Below are 8912 nucleotides of genomic sequence, written 5' to 3'. Positions count from 1 at the left end.
TTCCGGGTTGGAGGTGCGCTGTGTTAAGAAGCAGTGAGGCTTGGGTGGGTTGTGTTTCGGAGGATGCATGGCTTTCGACCTTCGTCTCTCCCGAGCCCGTACGGGAGTTGTAGCAATGAGACAAGATAGTAGCTACTAACAACAATTGGATACCACGAAAAAGGGGGTAAAAAAGAAAAAAAGAGAGAGATCAGGATCCAGAGTCCTTCAGTTTTAGTTGAGACGACTCTACAACCATCAAGATTAATTGTCTGATCCAACAGAAGATCTCTTTGTTTCTTGGGACATGGAACTAGCATCTCTGTTTTAAAGTAAAACATTTGCCACCATCCACTTCATTATGTCTGAAATACAGGCTTCCCGGGAGGGCAATATTGGGGCTTCACAATGTTTCATCGAAATGTACAGCTGTGTGTCATCCGCATAGCAGTGAAAGTTAACATTATGTTTCCGAATGACATCACCAAGAGGTAAAATATATAGTGAAAACAATAGAGGTCCTAAAACGGAACCTTGAGGAACACTGAAATTTACCGTTGAGTTTTCAGAGGACAAACCATCCACAGAGACAAAATGATATCTTTCCTACAGATAAGATCTAAACCAGTCCAGAACATGTCCGTGTAGACCAATTTGGATTTCCGAATCTCTCCAAAAGAATGTGGTGATCGATGGTATCAAAAGCATCACTAAAGTCTAGGAGCACGAGGACAGATGCAGAGCCTCGGTCTGACGCCATTTAAAGGTAATTTACCACCTTGACGAGTGCAGTCTCAGTGCTATGATATTATATTAGGAAGCAGGTGTAGTTAGTCAGTTTAATGATATCTGACATGGAATGATACAAAACAAGAGAAACGTCTGACATGGAAACATAAACAATACTACCTGATGGACAGAGTGCTAGAAAAATGCTAAGTAATGAATGTAGTAATGTAGTTCAGGTGTGACTGATGATAGAGCCCAGGTGTGAGTAATCATGGTTGCCAGGAGTGACTGATGATAGGGCCCAGGTGTGAGCAATCATGGTTGCCAGGTGTGACTGATGATAGGGCTCAGATGTGAGTAATCATGGTTGCCAGGTGTGACTGATGATAGGGCTCAGATGTGAGTAATCATGGTTGCCAGGCGTGTGTAATGATGGTTGCCAGGTGTGAGTAATCATGGTTGCCAGGCGTGTGTAATGATGGTTGCCAGGTGTGAGTAATCATGGTTGCCAGGGGTGGGTAATGATGGTTGCCAGCTGTAGGTAATCATGGTTGCCAGGTGTGCTTAAAGATTGCCTGCCAGGACCGGTGGTTAGTAGACCGGTGACATCGAGCGCTGGAGCGGGAGAATGGGAGTAGACGTAACATTACCCCACTCCCAACGAGCGGCTCCAGACTCAGGACGACACCGACCGGGCCTGAGGAGGGAAACATGGAAAGATGGTGAGATCCGGTAGATAGTGAGGAGTTGTAATCTGTAAATTACCTCGTTGAACTCTGGAGGACCGTGAACGGCCGAGGACACCGTTTCTTACAGGCCAGAAGCTCACCAGGACGGAACACGGGAGCCTCGCTGCTCTTTCTGACGACGCACTGGACTCTCACGTTGGCATCTTTCCAAACGCCTTCTGCCTGAACCACTCGTCCACCGCAGGAGCTTCGGTCTGGTTCGGAATCCACAGAGCCAGGGCTGGTTTATTACCCAGAACACACTGAAAGGGAGTCAGCCTGGTGGAGGAGTGTTGAAATTAATTCTGGGCGTATTCAGCCCAAGGAAGTAATCTGGCCCACTCCCCTGCAGGTCCTGGCAGTGGTTACTCAGGAACATCCCCAGTTCCTGGTTCATCCTTTCCACCTACCCGGAAATGAGACTGACTGTGACACCCCAGCTTCTCCATACACGTGATGTGAATTGGAGATCGGAGAGGATATCCTCCGGAAGGCCGTAGTGCGGGATTACCTGCTGGAACATTACCTGCTGGAACATTACCTGCTGGAACAGTGCATGCTGGAACATTACCTGCTGGAACAGTGCCTGCTGGAACAGTGCCTGCTGGAACATTACCTGCTGGAACAGTGCCTGCTGGAACAGTGCTTACTGGAACATTACCTGCTGTAACATTACCTGCTGGAACATTACCTGCTGGAACAGTGCCTGCTGGAACATTACCTGCTGGAACAGTGCCTGCTGGAACATTACCTGCTGGAACATTACCTGCTGGAACAGTGCCTGCTGGAACATTACCTGCTGGAACAGTGCCTGCTGGAACAGTGCCTACTGGAACATTACCTGCTGTAACATTACCTGCTGGAACATTACCTGCTGGAACAGTGCCTGCTGGAACATTACCTGCTGGAACAGTGCCTGCTGGAACATTACCTGCTGGAACATTACCTGCTGGAACAGTGCCTGCTGGAACATTACCTGCTGGAGCAGTGCCTGCTGGAACAGTGCCTGCTGGAACATTACCTGCTGGAACATTACCTGCTGGAACATTACCTGCTGGAACAGTGCCTGCTGTAACATTACCTGCTGGAACATTACCTGCTGGAACAATACCTGCTGGAACAGTGCCTGCTGGAACATTACCTGCTGGAACAGTGCCTGCTGGAACATTACCTGCTGGAACATTACCTGCTGGAACAGTGCCTGCTGGAACATTACCTGCTGGAACATTACCTGCTGGAACATTACCTGCTGGAACAGTGCCTGCTGGAACATTACCTGCTGGAACAGTGCCTGCTGGAACATTACCTGCTGGAACATTACCTGCTGGAACATTACCTGCTGGAACAGTGCCTGCTGGAACAGTGCCTCTGCGACCTGGAGAGCAGTAAGGAGACCAGAGAGAGGGATGAAATGGCAGGATTTAGAGAATCTGTCCTCTATCACCAAAATGGTGGTAAAATGTTTTTCCTCATCAATTTACACACAATACACCATAATGACAAAGCGAAAACAGGATTTTAGATTTTTATATTTGTTTATGAAAAATTAAAACAGAAATACCTTCTTTACATGAGTATTCAGACTCTTGGCTATGAGACTTGAAATTGAACTCAGGTGCATCATTGATCATCCATGAGATGTTTCTACAACTGTGGTAGTCCACCTGTGGTAAATTCAATTGATTGGACATGATTTGGAAAGGCACACACCTGTCTATATAAGGTCCTACAGTTGACAATGCATGTCAGAGCAAAAACCAATCCATGAGGTCGAAGGAATTGTCCTTAGAGCTCAGAGACAGGATTGTGTCGAGGCAGAAAATCGGTGGAAGGGTACCAACATATTTCTGCAGCATTGAAGATCCCCAAGAACACAGTGGCCTCCATCATTCTGAAATGGAAGAAGTTTGGAACCACCAAGACTCTTCCTAGAGCTGGCCCGCCCGGCCAAACTGGGGAATCGGAGGAGAAAGGCCTTGGTCAGGGAGATGACCATGAACCGATGGCCGCTCTGACAGAGCTCCAGAGTTCCTCTTTGGAGATGGCAGAACCTTCCAGAAGGAAAAACATCTCTGCAGAACTCCACCAATCAGGCCTTTATGGTAGAGTGGCCAGATGGAAGCCACTCCTCAGTAAAAGACACATGACAGCCGGCTTGGAGTCTGCCAAAAGGCAACTAAAAGACTCTCAGACCAAGGGAAACATGATTATTTGCTCTGGGTACAACCAAGATTGAACTCTGTGGCCTGAAAGCCAAGTGTCCCGTCTGAAGGAAACCTGGCACCATCCCTACGGTGAAGCATGGTGGTGGCAGCATCATGTTGTGGGGGTGTTTTTCAGTGACAGGGACTGAGAGACTAGTCAGGATAGAGGGAAAGATGAACAGAGCAAAGTACAGAGAGATCCTTGATGAAAACCTGCTCCAGAGCACTTAGGACCTCAAACAGGACATTGACCCTAAGCACACAGTCAAGACAATGCAGGAGTGGCTTAAGGACAAGTCTTTGAATGTCTTTGAGTGGCCCAGCCAGAGCACGGACTTGAATTCAACCGAACATCTCTGGAGAGACCTGAAAATTGCTGTGCAGCGACGTTCCACATCCAACCTGACAGAGCTTGAGAGGATCTGTAGAGAAGAATGGGAGAAACTCCCCAAATACAGGTGTGCCAAGCTTGTAACATCATAACCAAGACTCTAGGCTGTAATCGCTGTCAAAGGTGCTTCAACAAAGTACTGAGTAAAGGGTCTGAATACTTATGTAAACATTTGAAAAAATCCATATAGCCTGTTTTTTCTTTGCCATTATGGGGTAGTGTGTATAGTTTACTGAGGGGGAAAAACAATTTAATCAACTTTAGGATAACGTAACACATTCCATATTGTTGTTCAGACTGAAGGGGCCTGTCTGTCAGTAACTATATTGTTGTTATAACTGAAGGGGCCTGTCTGTCAGTAACTATATTGTTGTTATAACTGAAGGGGTCTGTCTGTCAGTAACTATATTGTTGTTATAACTGAAGGGGCCTGTCTGTCAGTAACTATATTGTTGTTATAACTGAAGGGGCCTGTCTGTCAGTAACTATATTGTTGTTCAGACTGAAGGGGCCTGTCTGTCAGTAACTATATTGTTGTTATAACTGAAGGGGCCTGTCTGTCAGTAACTATATTGTTGTTATAACTGAAGGGGCCTGTCTGTCAGTAACTATATTGTTGTTATAACTGAAGGGGCCTGTCTGTCAGTAACTATATTGTTGTTATAACTGAAGGGGCCTGTCTGTCAGTAACTATATTGTTGTTATAACTGAAGGGGCCTGTCTGTCAGTAACTATATTGTTGTTCAGACTGAAGGGGTCTGTCTGTCAGTAACTATATTGTTGTTATAACTGAAGGGGCCTGTCTGTCAGTAACTATATTGTTGTTATAACTGAAGGGGTCTGTCTGTCAGTAACTATATTGTTGTTCAGACTGAAGGGGCCTGTCTGTCAGTAACTATATTGTTGTTATAACTGAAGGGGCCTGTCTGTCAGTAACTATATTGTTGTTCAGACTGAAGGGGCCTGTCTGTCAGTAACTATATTGTTGTTATAACTGAAGGGGCCTGTCTGTCAGTAACTATATTGTTGTTATAACTGAAGGGGCCTGTCTGTCAGTAACTATATTGTTGTTATAACTGAAGGGGCCTGTCTGTCAGTAACTATATTGTTGTTCAGACTGAAGGGGCCTGTCTGTCAGTAACTATATTGTTGTTCAGACTGAAGGGGCCTGTCTGTCAGTAACTATATTGTTGTTATAACTGAAGGGGCCTGTCTGTCAGTAACTATATTGTTGTTATAACTGAAGGGGCCTGTCTGTCAGTAACTATATTGTTGTTCAGACTGAAGGGGTCTGTCTGTCAGTAACTATATTGTTGTTATAACTGAAGGGGCCTGTCTGTCAGTAACTATATTGTTGTTATAACTGAAGGGGCCTGTCTGTCAGTAACTATATTGTTGTTATAACTGAAGGGGTCTGTCTGTCAGTAACTATATTGTTGTTATAACTGAAGGGGCCTGTCTGTCAGTAACTATATTGTTGTTCAGACTGAAGGGGCCTGTCTGTCAGTAACTATATTGTTGTTATAACTGAAGGGGCCTGTCTGTCAGTAACTATATTGTTGTTATAACTGAAGGGGCCTGTCTGTCAGTAACTATATTGTTGTTATAACTGAAGGGGCCTGTCTGTCAGTAACTATATTGTTGTTATAACTGAAGGGGTCTGTCTGTCAGTAACTATATTGTTGTTATAACTGAAGGGGCCTGTCTGTCAGTAACTATATTGTTGTTATAACTGAAGGGGCCTGTCTGTCAGTAACTATATAACTGTTATAACTGAAGGGGCCTGTCTGTCAGTAACTATATTGTTGTTATAACTGAAGGGGCCTGTCTGTCAGTAACTATATTGTTGTTATAACTGAAGGGGCCTGTCTGTCAGTAACTATATTGTTGTTATAACTGAAGGGGCCTGTCTGTCAGTAACTATATTGTTGTTATAACTGAAGGGGCCTGTCTGTCAGTAACTATATTGTTGTTCAGACTGAAGGGGCCTGTCTGTCAGTAACTATATTGTTGTTATAACTGAAGGGGCCTGTCTGTCAGTAACTATATTGTTGTTATAACTGAAGGGGCCTGTCTGTCAGTAACTATATTGTTGTTATAACTGAAGGGGCCTGTCTGTCAGTAACTATATTGTTGTTATAACTGAAGGGGTCTGTCTGTCAGTAACTATATTGTTGTTATAACTGAAGGGGCCTGTCTGTAAGTAACTATATTGTTGTTATAACTGAAGGGGCCTGTCTGTCAGTAACTATATTGTTGTTATAACTGAAGGGGCCTGTCTGTCAGTAACTATATTGTTGTTATAACTGAAGGGGCCTGTCTGTCAGTAACTATATTGTTGTTCAGACTGAAGGGGCCTGTCTGTCAGTAACTATATTGTTGTTATAACTGAAGGGGCCTGTCTGTCAGTAACTATATTGTTGTTATAACTGAAGGGGCCTGTCTGTCAGTAACTATATTGTTGTTATAACTGAAGGGGCCTGTCTGTCAGTAACTATATTGTTGTTATAACTGAAGGGGCCTGTCTGTCAGTAACTATATTGTTGTTATAACTGAAGGGGCCTGTCTGTCAGTAACTATATTGTTGTTATAACTGAAGGGGCCTGTCTGTCAGTAACTATATTGTTGTTATAACTGAAGGGGCCTGTCTGTCAGTAACTATATTGTTGTTATAACTGAAGGGGCCTGTCTGTCAGTAACTATATTGTTGTTCAGACTGAAGGGGCCTGTCTGTCAGTAACTATATTGTTGTTCAGACTGAAGGGGCCTGTCTGTCAGTAACTATATTGTTGTTATAACTGAAGGGGCCTGTCTGTCAGTAACTATATTGTTGTTCAGACTGAAGGGGCCTGTCTGTCAGTAACTATATTGTTGTTATAACTGAAGGGGCCTGTCTGTCAGTAACTATATTGTTGTTATAACTGAAGGGGCCTGTCTGTCAGTAACTATATTGTTGTTATAACTGAAGGGGCCTGTCTGTCAGTAACTATATTGTTGTTATAACTGAAGGGGTCTGTCTGTCAGTAACTATATTGTTGTTATAACTGAAGGGGCCTGTCTGTCAGTAACTATATTGTTGTTATAACTGAAGGGGCCTGTCTGTCAGTAACTATATTGTTGTTATAACTGAAGGGGCCTGTCTGTCAGTAACTATATTGTTGTTATAACTGAAGGGGCCTGTCTGTCAGTAACTATATTGTTGTTATAACTGAAGGGGCCTGTCTGTCAGTAACTATATTGTTGTTATAACTGAAGGGGTCTGTCTGTCAGTAACTATATTGTTGTTATAACTGAAGGGGCCTGTCTGTCAGTAACTATATTGTTGTTCAGACTGAAGGGGCCTGTCTGTCAGTAACTATATTGTTGTTCAGACTGAAGGGGCCTGTCTGTCAGTAACTATATTGTTGTTATAACTGAAGGGGCCTGTCTGTCAGTAACTATATTGTTGTTCAGACTGAAGGGGCCTGTCTGTCAGTAACTATATTGTTGTTATAACTGAAGGGGCCTGTCTGTCAGTAACTATATTGTTGTTATAACTGAAGGGGCCTGTCTGTCAGTAACTATATTGTTGTTCAGACTGAAGGGGCCTGTCTGTCAGTAACTATATTGTTGTTCAGACTGAAGGGGCCTGTCTGTCAGTAACTATATTGTTGTTATAACTGAAGGGGCCTGTCTGTCAGTAACTATATTGTTGTTATAACTGAAGGGGTCTGTCTGTCAGTAACTATATTGTTGTTATAACTGAAGGGGTCTGTCTGTCAGTAACTATATTGTTGTTATAACTGAAGGGGTCTGTCTGTCAGTAACTATATTGTTGTTATAACTGAAGGGGCCTGTCTGTCAGTAACTATATTGTTGTTATAACTGAAGGGGCCTGTCTGTCAGTAACTATATTGTTGTTATAACTGAAGGGGCCTGTCTGTCAGTAACTATATTGTTGTTATAACTGAAGGGGCCTGTCTGTCAGTAACTATATTGTTGTTCAGACTGAAGGGGCCTGTCTGTCAGTAACTATATTGTTGTTATAACTGAAGGGGCCTGTCTGTCAGTAACTATATTGTTGTTATAACTGAAGGGGCCTGTCTGTCAGTAACTATATTGTTGTTCAGACTGAAGGGACCTGTCTGTCAGTAACTATATTGTTGTTCAGACTGAAGGGGCCTGTCTGTCAGTAACTATATTGTTGTTATAACTGAAGGGGCCTGTCTGTCAGTAACTATATTGTTGTTCAGACTGAAGGGGCCTGTCTGTCAGTAACTATATTGTTGTTCAGACTGAAGGGGCCTGTCTGTCAGTAACTATATTGTTGTTATAACTGAAGGGGCCTGTCTGTCAGTAACTATATTGTTGTTATAACTGAAGGGGCCTGTCTGTCAGTAACTATATTGTTGTTATAACTGAAGGGGTCTGTCTGTCAGTAACTATATTGTTGTTCAGACTGAAGGGGCCTGTCTGTCAGTAACTATATTGTTGTTATAACTGAAGGGGCCTGTCTGTCAGTAACTATATTGTTGTTATAACTGAAGGGGCCTGTCTGTCAGTAACTATATTGTTGTTATAACTGAAGGGGTCTGTCTGTCAGTAACTATATTGTTGTTATAACTGAAGGGGTCTGTCTGTCAGTAACTATATTGTTGTTATAACTGAAGGGGCCTGTCTGTCAGTAACTATATTGTTGTTATAACTGAAGGGGCCTGTCTGTCAGTAACTATATTGTTGTTATAACTGAAGGGGTCTGTCTGTCAGTAACTATATTGTTGTTATAACTGAAGGGGCCTGTCTGTCAGTAACTATATTGTTGTTATAACTGAAGGGGTCTGTCTGTCAGTAACTATATTGTTGTTATAACTGAAGGGGCCTGTCTGTCAGTAACTATATTGT

General features: G+C 43.4%; 1 long non-coding RNA gene across 1 annotated transcript; it reads right to left on the bottom strand.

Annotated features, from left to right (window-relative positions):
* Positions 1-804: 804 nt before the first annotated feature.
* LOC135527147 (uncharacterized) lies at positions 805-2146 on the bottom strand. Its single transcript, XR_010453412.1, has 2 exons — positions 1538-2146; positions 805-1405 (listed from the first exon to the last, which is right to left on the bottom strand). It is a non-coding gene; the product is annotated as an uncharacterized LOC135527147 (long non-coding RNA).
* Positions 2147-8912: the final 6766 nt, after the last annotated feature.

This window comes from Oncorhynchus masou, chromosome 32, assembly GCF_036934945.1.
Source record: "Oncorhynchus masou masou isolate Uvic2021 chromosome 32, UVic_Omas_1.1, whole genome shotgun sequence".
NCBI lineage: Eukaryota > Metazoa > Chordata > Actinopteri > Salmoniformes > Salmonidae > Oncorhynchus > Oncorhynchus masou.
Note: the sequence above shows the minus strand (reverse complement) of the source record. Positions and strands in the feature narration are given on the sequence as shown.